This window comes from Aethalodelphis obliquidens, unplaced genomic scaffold, assembly GCF_003676395.1.
Source record: "Aethalodelphis obliquidens isolate GAN/ISIS:26980383/991018 unplaced genomic scaffold, ASM367639v1 scaffold17, whole genome shotgun sequence".
NCBI classification, from domain to species: domain Eukaryota; kingdom Metazoa; phylum Chordata; class Mammalia; order Artiodactyla; family Delphinidae; genus Aethalodelphis; species Aethalodelphis obliquidens.
In genome coordinates, this window is record NW_020837961.1 from 15,695,936 (window position 1) to 15,720,100 (window position 24,165).

At 34.0% G+C, this 24,165-nt stretch overlaps 1 long non-coding RNA gene across 1 annotated transcript in view; it reads right to left on the reverse strand.

Moving 5' to 3' along the window:
• LOC113625978 (uncharacterized) overlaps nt 1-24,165 on the reverse strand; it is a 161,941-nt gene that overhangs the window by 119,700 nt on the left and 18,076 nt on the right. The window contains exon 3 of the long non-coding RNA XR_003434976.1: nt 14,513-14,605. This is a non-coding gene — a long non-coding RNA (uncharacterized LOC113625978). The remainder of the gene's footprint in view (nt 1-14,512; nt 14,606-24,165) is intronic.

Sequence of the window (24,165 nt, forward strand, 5' to 3'; positions counted from 1 at the left end):
CAATTTATTTTCCCAGAGACAACATTCCACTCAAACACTCTTACATGTTTGAATTAGAAATATTTTCATCTCTTGCAAAATTAAAATTCCAGTTAGTAACTAACAGATTAATTCTATTACATGCATTGAAACTTTGAATCTAGAAATAGCCCTGGACGCTATTAAGTTTCCAGTGTCTTTGAAAGTTTCTATTACTGGAGCATGCCAAGAAAACAGTATAGAAAAAAAAAAGTAAAAGTATTTTTCCTACATTATTTTTCTCTAATTATATAATTGAAGTAAAACAATGGATAATCAGAATTGTAGATAATAAGAGAAGCTTAAACATTAAAACAGTCGATCTTTGTAGATTGCTTTGGGTACTAGGGTCATTTTCACAATGTTGATTCTTCCAATCCAAGAACATGGCATATCTCTCCATCTATTTGTATCATCTTTAATTTCTTTCATCAGTGTCCTATAATTTCCTGCATACAGGTCTTTTGTTTCCTTAGGTAGATTAATTCCTAGATATTTTATTCTTTTTGTTGCCATGGTAAATGGGAGTGTTTCCTTAACTTCACTTTCAGATTTTTCATCATTAGTGTACAGGAAAGCTAGAGATTTCCATGCATTAATTTTGTACCCTGCAACTTAACCAAATTCATTGATTAGCTCTAGTAGTTTCCTGGTAGCATCTTTAGGATTCTCTATGTATAGTATCATGTCATCTGCAAACAGTGACAGCTTCACTTCTTCTTTTCCAATTTGGATTCCTTTTATTTCTTTTTTCTTCTCTGATTGCTATGGCTAAAACGTCCAAAACTATGTTGAATAATAGTGGTGAGAGTGGGCAACCTTGTCTTGTTCCTGATCTTAGTGGAAATGGTTTCAGTTTTTCACCACTGAGGACAATCTTGGCTGTGGGTTTGTCATATATGGCCTTTATTATGTTGAGGAAAGTTCCCTCTATGCCTACTTTCTGGAGGGTTTTTATCATAAATAGGTGTTGAATTTTGTCAAAAGCTTTTTCTGCATCTATTGAGATGATCATATGGTTTTTCTCCTACAGATTCAATGCAATCCCTATCAAACTACCACTGGCATTTTTCACAGAACTAGAACAAAAAATTTTACAATTTGTATGGAAACGCAAAAGACCCCGAATAGCCAAAGCAATCTGGAGAAAGAAAAGCGGAGCTGGAGGAATCAGGCTCCCTGACTTCAGACTATACTACAAAGCTACAGTAATCAAGACAGTATGGTACTGACACAAAAACACAAATATAGATCAATGGAACAGGATAGAATGCCCAGAGATAAACCCACGCACATATGGTCATCTTATCTTTGATATAGGAGGCAACAATATACAGTGGAGAAAAGACAGCCTCTTTGATAAGTGGTGCTGGGAAAACTGGACAGCTACATGTAAAAGAATGAAATTAGAACACTCCCTAACACCATACACAAAAATAAGTTCAAAATGGATTAAAGACCTAAATGTAAGGCCAGACACTATCAAACTCTTAGAGGAAAACATAGGAAGAACACTCTATGACATAAATCACAGCAAATCCTTTTTCAGCCACCTCCTAGAGAAATGGAAATAAAAACAAAAATAAACAAATGGGACCTAATGAAACTTCAAAGCTTTTGCACAGAAAAGGAAACCATAAACAAGATGAAAAGATCCCTCAGAATGGGAGAAAATATTTGCAAATGAAGCAACTGACAAAGGATTAATCTCCAAAATTTACAAGCAGCTCATGCAGGTCAATATCAAAAAAACAAACAACCCAATCCAAAAATGGGCAAAAAACCTAAATAGACATTTCTCCAAAGAAGATATACAGATTGTCAACAAACACATGAAAGGATGCTCAACATCATTAATCCTAAGAGAAATTCAAATCAAAACTACAATGAGATATCATCTCACACCAGTCAGAATGGCCATCATCAAAATATCTACAAACAATAAATGCTGGAGAGAGTGTGGAGAAAAGAGAACCCTCTTGCACTGTTGGTGGGAATGTAAATTGATACAGCCACTATGGAGAAGAGTATGGAGGTTCCTTTAAAAACTAAAAATAGAGTTACCATATGACCTAGCAATCCCAGTACTGGGCATATACCCTGAGAAAACCATAATTCCAAAAGAGTCTTGTACCAAAATGTTCATTGCAGCTCTATTTACAATGGACAGGACATGGAGGCAGCCTAAGTGTCCATCAACAGATGAATGGATAAAGAAGATGTGGCACATATATACAATGGAATATTACTCAGCCATAAAAAGAAACGAAATCAAGTTATTTGTAGTGAGGTGGATGGACCTAGAGTCTGTCATACAGAGTGAAGTAAGTCAGAAAGAGAAAAACAAATAACGTATGCTAACACATATACATGGAATCTAAGAAAAAAAAAAAAAGGTCATGAAGAACCTAGCGGAAAGATGGGAATAAAGACATAGACCTACTAGAGAATGGACTTGAGGATATGGGAGGGGGAAGGGTAAGCTGTGACAAAGTGAGAGAGTGGCATGGACATACATACACTACCAAATGTAAAATAGATAGCTCGTGGGAAGCAGCTGCATAGCACAGGGAGATCAGCTCGGTGCTTTGTGACCATCTAGAGGGGTGGGATAGGGAGGGTGGGAGGGAGGGAGACGCAAGAGGGAAGAGATATGGGAACATATGTATAACTGATTCACTTTGTTATAAAGCAGAAACTAACACACCATTGTAAAGCAATTATACTCCAATAAAGATGTTAAAAAAAATAGTCAACCTCTTTTGCAATGAAGAAATTTACTTCATAAAGTAAAAGCAAATATCAAAAGTAAACTCTATCCTCTCATCAATCAAAATAAAGGAGTCATTTTAAAACTGTGAACATGTGAAATGAAAATTAGTTATTTAAAACTCCACTGGAAACACTTTATGAAACCCATTAGTCCCTGGGGTTACCAATCATGCAATGATCATCTTAATGACTTATATTTGTTTGTAATTAATGTGTTTTTCTCTTTATTTTTATAACATAGATCAATTTGTCTTATCTCCCTAAGTAATTTTTTGTAACTTTGCTACTGTATACTTGACATACAGTAAACTTTACATATTTAAACTGTACAATTTGACAAGTTTTGGCATGTCATCTGCATGAAATAATCACAACAATCATGATAATAAACATTTTTCCATCCCCCAAAACTTTCTTGTGTTCCTTTGTTACCCTACCTTCTATCCACCCTACCTTCTACCCACATTCACATGTAAACACTGATATAGTCTCTGTGACTATATGTTACTTTCCACTTCTAGAATTTTGTATAAATAGAGTCATATATTGTAAAATTTTTTTTTCTAGCTTCCTTCACACAGTATGATTTTAAGATTCATCATGTTCTTGTGTATATCTGTATTTCATTCATTTAAATTTCTGAGTAGTATTACATTTTATGGCTATCTTAGTCTGCTTATTATTCACTAGCTGATGAACATTTGGGCTTTTTCCAGTTTGGGGTTAATAATACTGGTTTTGGTTAATAACACTGCCATAAACATTCACATACATACCTCCCATTTCTCTTGAATAAATACCTAGGAGTAGAATGTCTGAGTCAATGGCAAGTGAATTTTAAACTTTTGGACTTTTGCAGGAAATGCCAAACTGCTTTCCAAAGTGGCTGTACATGGTTATCTCCTTACAAACTTACTTATATTGCAACTACGTCGATCTTGGTATATATTTTTCTCTGAAGGTCAGAAACCTCTAAAATGCTTAGCTAAGAAAAAAAGATCAGAACCTAATGACTTTTAAGGAAAAAATGAAAAAAAATTGGGAATTCATCATGACATTAAAGTATAGGTAGAATATATATATAAATGGAAAAAGGAATTTTCCCAGATAATATAAAAAATACAAATTATATTCCTCAGAATTTCTTTTTAAAGGCATAATTCTACTTTTGGATGAAGTTCTTCCAGAGGAAAGGTCATAGTTATCTTTATATCCCAAATACTATCACAGTGATTGGAACACATCAAGGTCATAATAGTGTTAATCATGAACTTAGATGAGCTAATAAAGGAGACAAATGGACAGAAATTATAATATGTGTAAAATACTAAGAACTTATAAGATAAAATGTTTTATACCACAATTGGGCTCTAATATATAATTTGTCTTACTTCTGTTCTCTAGCATTAAGTCTTCAGATCAAAACTGTTTTGTCTTTCTTTAATTTCAGTCTTGTAAGTATACAACAAAATTTTATTAAAGTATTTGAGATGTGACATATTAGAAAGAGAATGACAACTGAAAAAAATAAATAAAAGACACTTTGAGAAACAACCTTATACAGAAGATAAAGAAAGAAATTACATAAGAATGAAAGTAAAAAGTTAACTTCATTAAAAATTTAGCTGATACACAGTTCATCTATTTCACTGTGGTAAGCCATCAAAATAATTATGATTCTGTGAATGCAATCTAATCTCAGGCGAATGGGAAAAAGTCTATCTTCCAATTAGCACGTTAGTGGGACTTGCCTAATTAAATCAGTTGAATACAAGTAGAAGAAAAGCCCCCTAAGTGTGCACTATGAGACTCATATGAAGAAACAGATGTAATCATGAATTTACAATGCACATTAGGAAATTGTTGGCAAGTGTTTAATATGTGACCTTTTTTTCTTTGTATAGAGCAAATCAAAGGTATAGGAAAGGTCTTAAACCCTAGGGAAATGCTTAAATGTGCAAATTCAGATTTTAAAAATCTACTCTGTTAAAGCTTCTTTTATAAATTTATTTATTGATTGATTTTTGGCTGCATTGGGTTTTCATTGCTGCGCGCAGGCTTTCTGTAGTTGCAGCGAGCAGGGGCTACTCTTCATTGTGGTGCACGGGCTTCTCACTGTGGCGGCTTCTCTTGTTGCAGAGCACAGGCTCTAGGAGCACAGGCTTCAGTAGTCGTGGCATGCACGCTCAGTAGTTGCGGCGCACGGGCTTAGTTGCTCCGTGGCATGTGGGATCTTCCCAGACCAGGTATCGAACCTGTGTCCCCTGCACTGGCAGGCGGACCCCCAACCACTGCATCACGAGGGAAGTCCCAAAGCTTCTTTTATAATTAAGCAATGATGTCTTAAAAGCATACTTCTAGAATTGGATGTGGGACCATAAAAATGGGTAAATTAATTTTCTAAATATAAACACCATATTAGAAGGTAATTAGAAAGTCCTCAGAGATATTTATCATTGTTACATGCTGCTTCCTTTGTTTTCCACTGTGTAGGGAACTGCTTTACTTTTCTTTGAATATCTTTTCCACACTAATCATTACATACATTTAAAAGTTAAGGATATCTTACTGTATGGAAGTTTTAAACTATTTCTTTAAAAAAAGTCTTGTAAGTTTTTTAAGAGAAGATAAAACAATTAGTAGAATTCATAAAATCTCATTTTTCCTTTCAATTATTATATTTAATATTTTTAAAAAGTTTGCATTTTATATAGATGAGAATTAGGGATGTACTTACTTTCTTCAGAGACTCCTATATTCTCTTAATATGGTAAAAAGTAAGAAAACAGAAAAATTTTGGACTGGGACATAGCAGCATTTGAATAAAATGATTTCATAAAAGATCTTTTGCATTTTATATCAATGGCATCAGATTCATCGAGAGCTTCTGTTTCTACAGGCACACTTAAAAAGAGAAGAGAAGAGAAAAAAAAAGCAGAGATGGCAAAAGAACTGGTAAAGATACTGAAAGTATGTCCAAACAAATAGGAAATAGCACAGATGTAAGAAGATTATCATCGTACATCAGCAAAAATAACAAGATCTATTTCACTAGGAAGCAGCAATAAAAACCTGAGAAGAGAATCAGGATTCCGATTTCTAGTTCAGGGTCTGTTACAATGTAACTGGAACACTAGGGGAGCCCCAGAGTCAAACACTCCTACAGCAAAAATGACCTTGGTGGCTAAGAAGGTATGTCTCTTAAGAACTGATCATATATGAGGGAGGTAAGAAGTTGACATTAATAGCTATAGAGTTTATAAGAAATGCAAATTAGCCACTTGAGCTAAAGTACAATACTGTTCTTTTCTCGATGTTCTGGCATTTTTTGCACGCTGGGAAGAGGAAGTCTTCAGGGAGAAGGGAATATGCTCAAGTTAAGAAGCAGGGATGAATCTACAACACACTTAAGAACAAGTGAATTCTTAAACATTAAATATACTGAAACAAGGTTTATAACTCATGAATACATGCATCCTAAGTAAGACAGACACTTGAAGTCAATTTCTAAATGTCATGTTTCATTAGTCATGGATTTATTATATAGAGGTTTCAATGGTATTAATGTCATCACTACACCATGTGTAGGATCGAATATATAGTCATGCTGGTATCAAGGATTTAAATGATGGAGTTAAGGTCTTGACTAGTCATCTCCATATCACTTTTAACATGTTTTCTGTCTTTCAATTCTCACATAAGCTATAAAACAATGACTGGTTGATATAAAATGTAGGAATCAGATTGCGATGAATGCCTCAAATAGCTTGTCTCAGAGGTTATGTAGAATACGAGCCATTTTGCTGTTGATCACTTTAAATGAACATGGTATCTTCAAAGTTAGGACAGATTTCATCCTCAAGACACAGTAAAGTGCAAAATTTTTTATCAAAGAGTAAAGATAAAATCATTTCTTCATCCACCTGCCATGCAGGGGAAACAGGTTCGAGCCCTGGTCCAGGAAGAGCCCACATGACGTGGAGCAACTAAGCCCCTGCGCCACAACTACTGAGCCTGCTCTCTAGAGCCCACGAGCCAGAACTACTGAGCCCATGAGCCACAACTACTGAAGCCCGTGCACCTAGAGCCCATGCTCCGCAACAAGAGAAGCCACCGTAATGAGAGGCCTGTGCACCGCAAAGAAGAGTAGCCTCTGCTCGCCGCAAATAAAAAGAAAGCCCGCGCGCAGCAACGAAGACCCAACGCAGCCAAAAATAAATAAATAAATTTTAAAAACATAATTTCTTCATGAAGTTATTATTTACTTCTGATATTTATGTAGGGCAATTAAAAATAACTAATATAAAACTGCAGAACTGCATCCTTCTCACAATCTGTGTAAGTACTGACAGGCAATTGTACACAATCAAAAAGCAGTCTACTAGAATCTGGTTTCTCATAGTGTATTTTGCTTAGCAGTTGCCTTCACTGTTCCTTCTGTGCTTTGATGAAGATGGCATCCAGCAGCACTTGTGCTTGCTGTTTGCATATCAAAGCCATTTTCTGAACTAATGAAGTTAGACAATTAAGTGAAAAATTTATAGACTTTAAAATGTAATGGAAGAACAGGAAGTATGTAAGTGCACTGTGACCGACTAACTCTTCAGTGTGTCATAAATCATTTGCCTAAAATCCCTTACTTGCAGTAATAAAATTCACTTTAATGTTCTCTCCTCCACCAGTGGTTAGGTGAATGATAAGATACCAACAAGCAAACTAACAGCCAATAAAATAAACATTTAAAACTATGTAAAAATCTAAGAAATTTTCATAGCTGTTCCAGTGAGATACTGTAAGGAAAGAAAGACTGAGGGTAACAGAATATAGGTTTTAGTCAGAATAATTTTGACTCTTAAGGATTTCAGCTGAAATCCATTTCTAATATACGTATTTTTTTTTTTTTTTTTTTTTTTTACTATCTCCAGGATCCCAAAGGTCTGTGCCCCAGGCCCAGGGGACCTTTCTTTTGAGCTCCTGAGACACTAGCACCAGCTGAGCTGTGCTCCTCTTCAGAAACTTGAATCACATTAACAAAAGGTATCTCCAAGCTTTCAAGTTTTAATAATTCCAATCTACTCCCTTTGTTTCCCAGGCCTAAGGATGGTGGCATTGCTTGTTACTACTTGCGTGATACCTTAGTGTTCCCTCTTTGCCTTTTGGAGTTCTCCAATATCCACAGTTCCTTGTATTACTTCATTTCAAAATAACTAGTGTGGTTCTGTCTCCTGACTAGACCCTGACTGATAATAGGCCCTCTTTGCCTAAATATACCATTATAACTTTTCTGTCTGCAGCAGCTACCCAGTATGAAAGGAGGCACCCTCCCAGGCTTTCAGAGATGAAGTGGAATTCATACTTCAGTAATTCTGGGATTTCTTAACCTGAGTCTCCATGTATTCCACCACTACTACCCAACCCCCAGTCTTACCAGAGTTCACCCACAATGTGGGAGAGCATGAAGCTGGCCTCGTGCTCAAATCTCAAATGCCTTGCTTTGCTACCTTTCTCTATCCTTTTCTAGTCTTCCAATCTAGGAAGGGCTTTCTCATTCACTGTAGCAGGAAAATTCCCTTATCCTGCAATTTCCCTATTCTCTTTCTTACAGTAATATTCTTAGAGTTCTGCCATCACCATGAAAAGAACATACTCCAGCTACCCCACCGGTCCCAAGAGCCACCCCAGTCAAATGGCATCATGAATCAGAGCTTCCCCAGCAAACCTGCAGCCTGAAGTAAGCTTCTCTAGCAGACCTGCAAACTTATCAGTAATAAATGCTTTTTATTATATGCTACTAAGATTTTGAGTTTGTTTATTATCCATAAATAGCTACTTTATATAAAAGTTGGGCCTCTTAGCCAAACTCTAGTTCTGGAATATTTAAAGGAAAGTGAAAATTAGACAACACTTTCCATTATTTTCAAAGCTCCATTATAAAGCCATGGCCCCCACAACTATTGCCTCTGAAAAGAACTTCAAGAAATGTTTCCAAAGTAAAAAACTGAACATTTATTCTTTCTGCTTCTTTGCATTCCTGACATAGCAACACCATGCAAAACAGAGGGTCCTCTGGTTGAGGAAGGTGAATGTCACTTACAAAGAAGTGTAAAAAGCAAAAGACATTACCATATTTTAATAAAGGGTCCTTATTCATATTATGAAATATTGAAAAGAGAGCATAGGCTTTGAAGTGGGATTTACTTAGCTCTGAGCCGTAACCCTGCCATTCACAATTTTTATAGCTAACTTACTTACAGCTTACTGTGGGTAACACAATGAAGTAAGTGTTGCAAGCAGTAATATACTTAGTTCTTACTATGACCCTATCAGGTTATGCCTACTTAATTTATTATCACTATTTAATAGTTGAGGAAACAGATTTAGAGACTAGAAAAGCATTTCTCTGATGCCAAAGCTTTTGCTTTTAAACTTTATTCAGGGATGATATTCAAAATATTTAACAAATCAAATGAATATAAACTAATAGATAAATAAATATATAAATCAAAATTTATTTTTAAAATTCCCTTCATTCTCAACTCTAAGTATTATAAAACTCTATATCAAGTGATAAAATTTGTAGTGCAACTGTTCAGCAAATAATTCTAATATATTTCAAGTCATTTGTTAATTTTTATAAAATATTAGTATAATTTTTTGTTATATTTTTTGAGACCAATTGTCACTAATCAAATGAGGCCCCTTTCTGAGCCATGCCTCAATATAAGAAAGTACATCAAATTCTTCCAGTGATTTTTCACTAAATAGTCATTAGTTAATTTTTGGTCTGAATGACTAGAGGAAAGTTATTAACTTCACTACTGTTTCATGACGCTGAATCCTCATCAGTTTCTGCTAAACAGAAATTGCATTTCAAAAAAAAAGTTCTATCCCTTATAATAATGTCTGAGATCTTTACAGTCATATCTCTTTTGTTTTAAATCACAAAAATCATTTACTATATTGTCATATTTATTTTATTGTCATATTTATTTTAGTTAAGCCTAATTCTTCAGCCCAAAGGGGAGTAACACAGAAAGACCCTTAAAAGAGTGGATTCTAAAAAAAAAAAAAAAAAAAAAAGAGTGGATTCTATTGATGGACTGCCTCGGTGTGAATTCTGACTGCCATTTAGACTTTAAACTCAGTTTCCACATTTTTAAAGATGGCCATTATTATAGTACTCAGGTGAGTTAATACACATTTGAAATGGTCCCTGGCATAGAACAAGCACATTATAAGCATTAGCTCTTATTTTTATTAATAAAATTCATTTCATTAATATCTGTAACCATTAAATGAAGGTGAAATGTAACAGGATCTCAGGGGTGATTCCCCTAACACACATTCAACACCAAAAAGTTCAACACTAACAATCTTCCTTAAAGTCCTTTGGTGTGTAAGAAGGGGAGATTTATTTGCATTTCACTCCTAACCTGCCTAGGTTGCCCTCTGGAGTCTTAACTGTATTAAGAATCTTTTTGAGGCTAATCACTGTGAGAGAGTCTTAGGCTCTCTTTCATTCTCTGGAGGTCTCTGAGGCTATACAAATTAAAACTCAAGGTCACCTAGTTTGGCAAATGTCCTCAGGGTGACAGCTGGCTTCAGTGCTCTACTTGCCACTCTGGGTCCCTCCTTAACTTAGCCTGTGTACTCCTCTCTTTCTAAATCTTCGAAGCATTTGTGAATATGTTTTGTTTCTATTTTACCTAGAATTTTGGTTGTTTGCAGAGAATGAGTCAGTACAGGCACCAGTATGTCATAATGCCATTCCAAATGCATGTTCCTCATAAACTCAGGAGTATTATTTTTACTTTTATTTTAAAATAATATCTTCACATCATGAATAAAAATCAAATCATATGCAAGTGTCTAAAATAAATGGTAAAATTGTCCTCCTTGACCTCTCCCTGGTTCCAGTCCCAGAAATAATTTATTTTAATAGTAATTGAGATTTTTCAGTTTGAGGTGTGTGGGGTTTTTTTGTATTTACCATTACAAATTTAATATAAGGACTTATACTGTAATTTGTCAATTTTTGACAATATCTGTTAACTCTGCACTATGAAATAAGAGAATTGCCATATTTCACTGCCTCCTACCTTTCACCTCCTGATTTTATTAATGATATTAAGATTTCTAATATTTATATTGTTGTACTATAATTAAATCTTCTGCAATGTGTATAGATTGATTTCAAATCAACAATATTAAAATAGCATTTAGAATATCATGATTATTCCCCACTGAACCAACTAGTGCAGTGAAACACATAGAGGAGTAAATAAAATTCTGTGGTCACAAAACCCCTGACTCTTGAAGAATGTCCCAAGCATGAACTAAAAATGCCTTCTTTATTAATTTGTTTCCACTTTTCTCTACTTCATCCAGAAATGCTGAGTTTCTATCCTCTATGTTTATATGTTTATGTCACCTTTTTCTTATTTCCTTTTTTTTTTTTTTTTGCTAGAGCATCTTCACATATGGGGTTGTGAAGGTACTAAACTTTCCAAGCTCTTGCATGTCAGAAAATTATTTTCTTGATTCATTTAATTGAAATTTTGGGTAGAGGCAGAATTCTTTACCCAAAATTATTTCCTCTTAGAAATTTTAGAAAATATTATCCTACCATTTCCTAGTTCTGAAATGTCTCTAATGCTGCTGAGAAAGTGTTGATATCAGTATGTTTCTCATCCCATTGTAGGTGACCCAGTTACTTTTCTCTGTGGAAGCTTCAAGGGTATTTTCTTTATTTCTAGTCTTCTGAAAACACAAAAGAATGTGAGAAGAATACATATCTTTGAAAATTTGTCCTCTATGGTATTTTGTTGAGCTCTTCTAATTGAAGACATGTGTTTTTTTCTGTTCAAGATAACTTACTGTTTTTTACAGCAAATACTGCAAACTACCATCCTAGCATTCTGCTCCTGGAATGCCTAATAATCAGATGTTTGGCTTGTGTCTAGCCTCCATTAATATTTTCAATCTCTTTGTCTTTTTATATTCAACTAATCCTTATATCATAGTTTTTAAAAAAGTTATTTCATTGGGACCTTGTAAAAAGAAGGGAGATGTATATATATGCTCTGTCTTTCACATGAAACAGAAGTCTGGATTTTTAAATATTTTTATGTAAAACTTTTATGTAACATGTTGAAAATTAAACTATATGCCCTCCTTCAAGATTGCAGCATGTCCATATATATAAAATGTAAATATATAGGAGGTAAATTTTCTAATATTTTTATTTGATGTGAAAATTATAAAATTAATTCCATTATTTTAAAAGTTTGAGATCAATAATTTGAATTTTTCACTAGATACATATCATACACTCACATGTTTGAAGGGTATTCTCATTTATGGAAGGGATTCAAAAACCAAAGAGTTCTATGTGACTAAACTATTTCGCTTCTTGGGTAAGCTGAGTACCAACCAATCCTTTTAAATGCAAGTGTTTCTTGAGGGGAAAAAAGGACAATGCTATCAAAAAATCTACAAACAATAAATGCTGGAGAGGGTGTGGAGAAAAGGGAACCCTCCTACACTTTCGGTGGGAATGTAAACTGCTACAGCCACTATGGAGAACAGTATGGAGGTTCCTTAAACAACTAAACATAGAGCTACCATATGATCCAGGAATTCCACTACTGGGCATACATCCAGAGAAAGCCATAATCCAAAAAGATACATGCACCCCAATGTTTACTGCAGCTCTATTCACAATAGCCAAGACATGGAAGCCAAGACGTGTCCATCAACAGAGGAATGGATAAAGAAGATGTGGTACATATATACAATGGAATATTACTCAGCCAATAAAAGAGTGAAATAATGCCATTTGCAGCAACATGGATGGACCTAGAGATTATCATACTAAGTGAAGTCAGACAGAGAAAGACAAATATCATATGATATTGCTTATATGTGGAATCTAAAAAAAGGCTACAAATGAACTTATCTACAAAGCAGAAATAGAGTTACAGATGTAAAAAATAAACTTATGGTTACCAGAGGGTATGTGGGGTGGGAGGGACAAATTGGAAGATTGGGATTGACACATACACACTACTAAATATAAAATAGATAACTAATAAGAACCTACTGTATAGCACAGGGAACTCTACTCAATACTCTGTAATGGCCTATATGGGAAAAGAATCTAAAAAAGAGTGGATATACCTATATGTATAACAGACTCACTTTGCTGTACACCTGAAACTAACACAACATTGTAAATCAACTATACCCCAATACAAATTATAATAAATAAATAAATAATAAAAAGGAATTTCCAGATGCAGTGACAGACAAAGATAAAAGAGGAAAATGTAAGTTAGGTAAAAACAATTGGTAGGCAACTCATCTTCCTTTAGAACAGATCTCTATCATCTTTTTTCACTACAAACATAAAGTGTAACTTATACATGTGCATTCCTATGGGTACCTTCAGAAATTTGCATTGTTTTTTCCTAGTAGCTACTATATTACAAGAGAAATAAGCGTTATATTAGTAATAAATTACTTATGACATACTTCAACATGGATCCAAAGGTGTGTATAACAATGATTCACTTGAGAAACACAACACAACCCTAAAATTCCTCAAGATTAATAAATAATCTACTAAAACAACACATTTATTTAACAATTATGAAAATCTCTTAAATGTCAAGACACTGCTAGATGATTCTAAACTATCTTTTGAACTTATAGCTACAAAACGTCTCATAGAACCTGATGCTAATTTTGACTCCATCTCTCAGATTCAGTCAATTAATGTCTCAGAAAAAAAATAAGTCCCTTCCTTAATGACTCTCATCAAATTAATCTAATTCCTATGAGTTCCTAGACATTCACAGCTGTATTAACTTAACTAGCACTGCATTTGTACTTCATTTACATGAGTTCTTCCTAATCTTGTACCATGTACTTCACCATTGAAAACACTGTAAATGAACTCTTGGCATTGTGTACCTAGTAGAATTTTAGTTCAGCAATTCTGCTTCTCGGTTGACTGGATACATTTTACGACCTGGTTAATGATCCTGTTTTGGTCATTTGTTACTAACAATATCTTATAATAACAGTCCAATTTCTATAAAAATTTATTTTAACAATACCTGTACACATAAGTCTAACCTTTTATCTTTAAATTTCACTTTGATCTTTTAATAAGTTTAATCTGAATGAAATAGTTAAGTATACAGTTTTAAATTTCACATGCTTTACTTATTTCAATTTATTCAATATTAGTTATTGATAAAAAATGGAAATTGAGGTAGCAAAATTCTTATCAACACAATTTAAAATACAGATTAACAGGGATAAAAAATGTCACTGAAAAGTCTTAAGTCTCAAGATAGATTCAAACTGAAAAGGGAAAATATTTGCACTTATGAGGAAACTGAGTTGAACCTAAAGTAAACAAACCTTCCACTTCATATACAACACAAGTTGAGTTTGTCTATATGGCCTAATGAATGCTCTCTGACCCTTAAGGAGATGTTCCACATAAAATTTTTCTCACAGAGAAATGCTAGACTTCTGCTTAGCTTCAAGAATTTCATTGAACTTTAAAAATATGGAAGTAGCATACTAGCTGAAGATATTACAGCAGGCTACCAGGTACCTCTCTCAGGTCCTAATATAATGGTTATGTTATTCAGTCTCCCCCATGATTCCTAGATTACAAATACATGTGGTCATAGAAAAGCCTTCTTACCATATCTGATACTTTAGTAGTTCTTTCTGTTCTTGACGAGAAAGCAGCATATCAATTAGTCAAGTTAGGTAGTTCATCAGAAATTTCACAGGCCTGTGAATTAAAAAAAAAAATTTTGAAAGAAGAAGTATATCACTTATTTTATTTTTATCAATACAAAGGTCATGATTAATAAATTTACAATAAGCTCATTAATATGGCTCTGTCACTAAATAGAGATATACATATATTTATTTTAAAAAACTTTTAAATGGAATATAGTAAAAGACGTTAAATCAGTGAGATATTAAAATGGGAAAAGGGTTGATTACATGAACCTCTACGAAAGTAAGATGGATCTGCATACATTATTTAAACATATTAGGGGCAAGTTATTAGCTATACTCTAATGTCAAATTCAGAAACAATTCTTGTCCTGATTCATAACTAGCAGGTTGTAATATCAAAAATATATAAGATATTTGGTCAATTATACAGTATTATTTGTTAATAACTAATTATTAATACATGAAATAGAAATATATTAACAATAACTATTTAAATTGATTATGTGGCAATCCTGGATTAATAAATTTTCTAAGCAAAATGATCCACACTCTCTTAAACATAATTCCTTATATGCAGTGAAGATGCAAATTAATAGGCTAGAGGAAGCTGATAATCTAAAAATTTAATTAGCAATTAGTTAATCCTTGTGATATTATACTCCTTCTGATTTATTATACAATTTAGCCATTTGTATTCATTTAATAATTTAAACCATATAACCAGCAGTAACATTCTTTATATATACAAAAAGGATGAGGATTTATTTTCCCATTTTTATACACTTCACTGTTTTTATTTCAGACTTTGATATTCATATTTAATACTTCAGGATTTAACACCTAGAAGAATAGCTAGGTATTTCTTTCTTTGTTCTTTTTTTCAGGAACATTGATCTACTAAAAAATTCATCTCTCACATACTGTATCTTTGAAACTATATGCTTCACTACCCTAAATGCTGAAGTTGGTACTTCTCTTTTCCTCATGTTTTATTGCTACATAGCCACTCAAAAGAAAATAGGTAGATTCTATCACTTTCACAAACAGAAAAATCACGGTTTCACATCATGTAGAAATGTGAAATCCTTCAAATATAGAGCATCTGAGCCATCATTATTACTTCATGTGATTTTTAAATTTATTGAAGCTGAAAAATAATTTACTTGCATAATAATTTTATTATCATGTACATGGTATTAGAAATTATGAAATAAGTTCAAAAGCATTTTACAATTTTTACTGTTTAGTAGTAGAAATTAACAAGCTCAAGACATGACTTTGGCTTTAGAGGGAATGAGTAGTTTGCATAAGACCACATTTTAACCAAATAAATCCATATAAAATATAACAAAATGAAATCCATATTTTTTCTTTGTTATAAATATGATTTGTTATAAATCCAGATAAAATACAAAATTCTATTTTTAAAGTCTTCATAGGGCTATGAATGCTTCCAACTCTATGAACTGCCAGTACAGACAAGGTGGGGCTAAGATTCTGAAGAGGATAGAACCTCTGAAAGTTTAGCGATCAATCTGCAGATGCTTTTTTCCTGGGACATTTGCTGATAAACAGGCAACAGAGAAAGAATCTGGGTTTAGATCTGGCAGAAGGCTGCCATTAAGGAGCTGGAAAATAAGCTTGTTGTGGTCTTGTTGGGCCACATAACAAAATTGCAGATTTGAGGAGCCTCAAAATACATGGTCTGTTTCCCTATCAAGATGTTTGCAAAGGGGTGGGGAGCAAGGTGACACTAAAACTCTAAGTTAAAACTCTGAGACACAGAGTCATTAAAGATTACAGTTCAGAACACGGGGGTGGGGATGGTTAAACATGGTCAGGGTCACAGTTGAAATCCCCAGAGAACAATACTTTATAAAAATGAACAAAAAAGAGCTAAACTAAGCCCTAGAAAAACTGTAATAGCCACAATCATGATTAAATTAAGGTGATCTCCTTTGACTTCTACCTGCTTTGCAGAGAAAAGTATGAAATCCCTCTAGCAGAAGATAACACTATTAAAGTCTCTGTATTATATACAATATCTAGCACTCTATTAAAAATTATGGGACATGCCAAAAGACAGACCTGCATGATCAAATATCAAGAGAAAAAATCACATAAAATAACAACAGACCCATAGGTGATCCAGATACTGGAGTTGGCAGACAGAACTTTAAAATAACTATGATTAATTTGTTCAAGAAAACATAGGGTGAGCAGGCTGCTCAGATCTAAAATGCCGTGAAAGAAACTAGGTTTATTCTATCTTGTTTCTTTCCTACTCCCTCTCCCTACCCTTGGTATTGTCCTCATCAACATGGTCAGCTTTGACACTATGGCCATATCAATCATTGCTCTAGCCTGTAAGAAGGGCAAAAGAAAAAGTGAAGGGAAATCAACTTTATTTTTAAAATAGTGTGAGCAGAATGTTGCACACATCACTTCTACTCATCTTTGAATAGCCAAAAGTTAGTCAAATTGCCACATGCAGCTTCAAAGACTTTTGGGAAATGTAACCTCTGGCTGGGAGTTTATGCCCACTAAAACTGTGAGTGGATTGTTGGTTTTATATTACTCAAAATATATAAATGAGAAGAAAAATTAACAGTTTTTTTCCTTTATTTGTTGCAACTGAAATAGTTTTCAAGAAAAAATTGATCAGGACAGTTATATGACTGAGATTTTTAACAAGATAAGCAAAAGTATTTTGATTGTGAAATTCATAATGAAATATGGGAATGTAAATTTACGACAACTATTTTAAAAGACGGGATGAATAAGCATGTCCCAACTTTGAGAGGAAGAACCAAATATTAATATAGTAAATTTTTTTGTCATATATTTAAACGTTAAACTGACCGTGTGTTCTTGCAATAAATACAAACTGATAGTGATTTTTCCCTTTCCACAAACCACCGATTAATGTTGGCAATATTTTGTTTAGGATTTTGTATCTATGCTTGTAAAAGAGATGGAACAGGATTTTTTTCCATTTATTCAAATATATTTGTCAGATTTGGGAATTAGAATTTTGCTAGCATCATAAACTGAGTTGGGAAATATTCCTGCTCAAATATTCAAAGGAAATATTCAAACAATTCCTTTAAGATTCAAAAATTCTTCCTTAATTGGTTGGTAGAATTCTTATAGCAAGTCATCTAATCCTAGATTTTCTATGTGAGAAGACTAACTATAGATATTGTACAATTAGTTTTTTCTATTTTTCTGTTCCATTACATCAAATGTTCAAAATAAATATCATACATTTATATTATTTTGTTGATAATATCTGTATGATATGTAATGTCAACCCTTTTTTTATTCTTGATATTAGAATTCTGTGCCTTCTTTCATTGTTTCTTGATCAGTTATGCCAAGGAGTTATAAAACATACTAGAAATTTCCAAGAACCACCTTTTAGCTTTGTTGATTTTCTATATTTTATATTGTTTTCTCTTACTAATTTTTGCTCATGTATAACTTATGTCCTACTCTCTCTGCAGAGAAATATATAGATAATCAATTTTTAATGTAAAAAAAAGAAAACATAGGGGAAAATTTTTTGAAAACAATGCTTTAAATCATGGAGACTTCCTCCTGAGAAGTGAAATCATAAGAAATAATGAAATAGCCACTCTAGAACTGAAAAACAGAATATCTGAAATTAAGAACTCAATAGAATGATTTAATAACAATTGAAACAGTTGAAAAAAAATTTTGTGAATTGAAAGATAGCTCTGTAGAAAATACCTAACTGAAGCACAAAGAGAAAAAGGAGACATAATACAGAGGGCTTATAAGACATGCTGGGGGTATGGGGCATAGGTGTAACATACTTATTTATTAGCGTCCCAGAAAGACAAACAGGACAGAATGTAAAAGAAATATATGAACATTTAATAGTCAAGAATTGTTTAAAATTGATGAAAGACATCAATCCAGAGATTCAAAGGCTCTGCAAACCTCAATCAAGTAAACATACCATATCACCCAGCAATCCTACTCCTGGGCATATACCCAGAGAAAACCATAATTTGAAAATATACATGCACCCCAATGTTCATTGCAGCACTATTTACAATAGCCAGGACATGGAAGCAACCTAAATGTCCATCAACAGAGGAATGGATAAAGAAGTTGTGGTACATATATACAATGGAATATTACTCAGCCATAAAAAGGAACAAAATTGTGCCATTTGCAGGGACATAGATGCACCTAGAGACTGTCATACCGAGTGAAGTAAGTCAGAAAGAGAAAAATAAATATTGTATAATGTCACTTATGTGGAATCTAGAAAAATGGTACACATGAACTTATTTGCAAAGCAGAAATATAGACGTAGAGAACAAACATATGGACACCAAGCAGGGAAAGGGGTGGGGTGGGGTGAATTGGGAGATTGGGATTGACATATATACACTACTATGTATAAAATAGATAACTCAGAACATACTGTATAGCACAGGGAACTCTACTCAATGCTCTATGATGACCTAAATGGGAAGGAAATCGAAAAAAGAGGGGATATATGTATACGTATAGCTGATTCACTTTGCTGTAAAGCAGAAACTAACACAACATTGTAAAGCAATGTTGAATGAATAAAAATTAATAAAAAAAGAAAACCACACTCTTGACACATAAAATACAAAGACCAAATAATAATAATTGCTTTCAAAAGAGAAACAATAAGTATGACAACTTACTTCTCAATAGAAATCACATAAGGCCTAAAGCAATGGTATAACATGTTTAAAGTGCTGAAAGAAAATAACTACCAACATAGAAATCTTTGTCTCCAAAATAAAAAATGACATAGGGAGTTTTTCAGGCAGAGGAAAAATGATTCCATATAGAAATGCAGAAAGAAATGAAGCACAACAGAAAGGTTAAATGTGTGAAGAAATATTGACTATACAAAACAATAATATTCAAAGAGTTTAAATATAAGGAAACTTAAAATATATGACAATAATTAAACAAAAATAGGAGATAGCAAAACAGAGCTAAAATGTTCTAAGTTAGCATTATTGGGAAAGTGGTAAAAGTAATCCTTTTAATTGGACTGCAAAAAGTAAAGGATGTATATTGTAATTTTTATGGTAACTACTAAAAGAATAGTAAAACAATGCATAAGAAAAATGTAATAGAGGTAGATGAAATGGAAAAATATAAAATATTTGATTAATTCAAAAAAGGTGAAGTAAGAAAAAATGCTATAACAAGTGGGCTGATAGAATATATGAAATAATATGGTTCACATAGGCACAAATATATCAGTAATCACATTAACTATAAATGGATTAATACTACTGTTAAACATAAAGTTTATCAGACTGGATTTTTTAACACTCATATGTTTTTAGGGTATATCTTTCACTCTTGATTATAGTTTCTCAAATTTTATATAAACTACTAGTGTGTGAGTTATTCCTATGGGTAGTTTTCAATTGTCAATAATAATAACAAGACTTACTGAGTCCTTACAATATGCCAGAAGCTATTTAAATTATTTTACATGTACTGATTCATTTAGTATTCATAATAATGTTTTGAGGTATGTTCTATTATGATCTCCATATTACTAAGGCATAAAGAGTTCAAATAAATTTCACAAGGTCAGTGCAAAGCAAGAAAATATTCTCACAAACTCTGCCACCAGAGATCATGCTCATAATCACTGTGCTATACTGTCTCAATATCTGCAATAGAGAATAAAGACTATTTATAATGAGGGCTTTTTAAAATTTTTTCTTGAAACATAATTTTAATAATTTGTTTTATCTAAATATAATGTTACTCAGAATAATGAACTCATAGTACATTTTAAAAATATACAAGTATTCTAAAAACTAACATTCATTATGCATTTAAAATATACTTATATCAACACTTAAACATGGTTAAGATGGTAAATTTAACATTATGTGTTTTCTACCACATGATAGATAGACAGACAGATATCACACTATAAAAGTTAAAGAAAAAACATATGTCAAAGGTTAATGACAGAAAAAGAATACTCAAAATTAAATCTAGCAATTTAGAAAATCTAGCAATCTAGAAAAATGAAGATGTTTTAGAGTGTGTATGGACATGTTAAACTTGTTCTTATGTTTGCATCTGAATAATAAACTGGTGAATTTAACAGAAAACAAATTAAATTGACAGAAACCAGAGTGCTATTTTGGGGAGGCTATCATATGTAATTCTGGAGCCTCTGGGAGCAAAAAATATTTTTTAAAAAAGGTCTACAAGTTAAGGATATATAGATGTAAGAACTATGAAGAGTCTGAGATTTTTATCTACCTCAAGCTAACAAGTTAACCTGCCACAGTTTCTCTGATGCTGGCAAAAGACATGAGATTCCTGAGACAGAAACAAAGGACCTTATTCCTCATACAATAATTCAGAGCATGAGCGTCATCATGCTTGCGTCTGTCCTCCTTGCCCTCAATCCTAATGAAGGCAAGGCAGATGGAGCAAAATGGATACTTATACAAAGCAATGGGCTTTGTTTCAGAAGAAAACCTGTGAACTTAGGGAACCTGAATCTTTCATAATCAGAGTAAGCATGCCTGCCCTCCACTTGAGAGGAGACACTATCTCTATCTTCCAAAGCTATGTGCTATACAATCATCCTTGAAAAGATAGTCATAAACAAAGATGGGCAGAAATACAAAACAACCCTGGAGAATTCTCTCTTAATAAGGAAGAAGAATAAAAACAGATTTTAACATAGAAAACAAACTTCTTTAGGAATGTTTACCTAGGAAACAAATATCTGAAAAAAATAAGTTTCAATAAAAATTAGAAAGCTGAAAAGCATTAATGTCCAAAAATATAAAAATTCCATAAATACAAAGTTGACATATAATGAAACATAAAAGAGTTAATGTGTCAGTAATTCAGGAAATCAAATGTCAAATTAGTTACATAACAATTCCTACCTTAAAATTGTTAATCATACTTTTTTCTAGTTTCTTTTGTTTCCATTGTTGTTGCCATTTGTTCTCATCTTAAAATTGTACTGTGTACCTTAAAACAATACTAAACCAAAATAGAGTAATTAATTCCACTAAACTGAAATCTGAGGATATGCAAAATACAATGACATCAAAAAGGCAGGGACAGTGGGGTGGAAGCAGGGAGAAAATGTGATCAATGAAAGATTTCCAAGGAGGGTGACATATGAACAATATATGGAGAATGAATAGGGCCTGGAATCTACCAAAAAACATACTCTACATCCAAAGACAAAGAAGAAGCCACAACGAGGTGGTAGAAGGGATGCAATCACGATAAAATCAAATCCCATACTCGCTCAGTTGACAACTCACAAAACGGAAAACAATTATACCACAGAAGTTCTCCCATGGGAGTGAAAGTCCTGAGCCCCATGTCAGGCTTCCCAGCCTGGGGGTCCAGCAATGGGAAGAGGAGTCCCCAGAGAATCTGGCTTGGAAGGCAAATGGGATTTGACTGTGGGACTTCCACAGAACTGGGGGAAACAGAAACTCCACACTTGGAGAGTGCACAAAAAGTCCTGTGTTCACCAGGACCCAGGGGTAAAAAGCAGTGACCCCATGAGACTGGGCCAGACCTACCTGCTAGTATTGGAGGGTCTCCTGCAGAGGTGGGGGGGGGCTGTGCCTCACTGTGGGGACAAAGACACTGGCAGCAGCAGTTCTGGGAAGTACTCTGGTGTGAGCACTCGCAGAGAGCACAATCAGCCCCACCAAACAGTCTGTAGGCTCAAGTGCTGAGTTGCCTCAGACCAAACAACCAAAAGAGAGGGAACACAGCCCCACCCATCAGATAAGCAGATTAAATTTTTACTGAGCATGGCCCTGCCCATGAGAGGGACAAGATGCAGATCTACCCAAAACCAGTCCCTCCCATCAGGAAGCTTGCACAAGCCTCTTAGATAGCCTCATCCACCAGAGGGCAGACAGCAGAAGCAAGAAGACTACAATCATGCAGCCTACGGAATGGAAACCACAATGACAGAAAGTTAGACAAAATGAAATGGCAGAGGAATATGTCCCAGATGAAATAACAAGATAAAACCCAAGAAAAACAAGTAAGTGAATTAGAGAAAGGCAATCATCCAGAAAAAAGAATTCAGAATAATGATAGTGAAGATGATCCAGGATCCTGGAAAAAGAATGGAGGCAAGAATCAAGAAGATGCAAGAAATGTTTAACAAAGACCTAGAAGAACTAAAGAACAAACAAATAGAGATGAACAATACAATAAGTGAAATGAAAAATACACTACAAGGAATAAATAGCAGAATAACTGAGGCAGAAGAATGGACAAGTGACGTGGAAGATAAAGTGGTAGAAATCACTGTCACAGAACAGAATAAAAAAGAAGTATGAAAAGAAATAAAAACAGTCTAAGAGACCTCTGGGACAACATTAAATGCACCAACATTAGCATTATAAGGGTCCCAGAAGGAGAAGAGAGAAAGGACCTGAGAAAATATTTGAAGAGATAATAGCTGAAAAACTTCCCTAACATGGGAAAGGAAATAGTCACCCAAGTACAGGAAGTGCAGAGAGTCCCAGGCAGGATAAGCCCAAGGAGAAACAGGTTGAGACACATAGTAATCAAATTAACAAAAGTTAAAGACAAAAAGAAAATATTAAAAGCAACAAAGGAAAAATGACAACATACAAGGGAACTCCCATAAGATTTCAGCTAATTTCTCATCAAAAACTCTGCAGGTCAGAAGGGAGTGGCATGATATGTTTAAAGGGAAGCCCCTTAAAGGCATTTTTGAGCTTGGAGTGAAGGGAAATTTTAGCAATGGTAAGATAGGAGTTTAGAAAACTAGGTAGACAACAGATTATGAAAAGGACATTGTTCTTAAACTTAAATTTCTTCCTATACCTGATAGAAGGCACAGAATTTTAGGCAAAAGGAGCTCATTAAAAGGCAGTACCGGGCTTCCCTGGTGGCGCAGTTGTTGACAGTCCACCTGCCGATGCAGGGGACGTGGGTTTGTGCCCTGGTGCGGGAAGATCCCACATGCCGCAGAGCGGCTAGGCCCATGAGCCATGGCCGCTGAGCCTGCGCGTTCGGAGCCTGTGCTCCGCAACGGGAGAGGCCACAACAGTGAGAGGCCCGCGTAGCGCAAAAAAAAAAAAAAAGGCAGTACCATGACATGATGTGTTTTAGACAAATTACTTCCAATCATATAGCTAAATTTGCATTATTTTTTCTCGGCTTGATGATAGTTTTAACTCATGTGTGTAGTGAAAACATGTAAGATCTACTCTCTTAGCAAATTTCAAGTATACAATGCAGTATTATTAACTATAGTCACCACACTATACATTAGATCTCCAGAACTTATTCATCCTGCATTGAAACTTTGTATCCTTTGACCAACATCTCCCCCTTCCCTTCACCCCTCAACCCTTGACAACCATCATTCTACTCTGCTTCTATGAGTTCTATTTTTTTAGATTCCATATATAAATGAAATCATGCAGTATTTGTCTTTCTGCATTCGGCTTATTTCATTATTTGATTTAGCATAATGTTCTTCAGGTGTTCTTCACCCCTGTTGTTGCAAATGACAGGATTTCC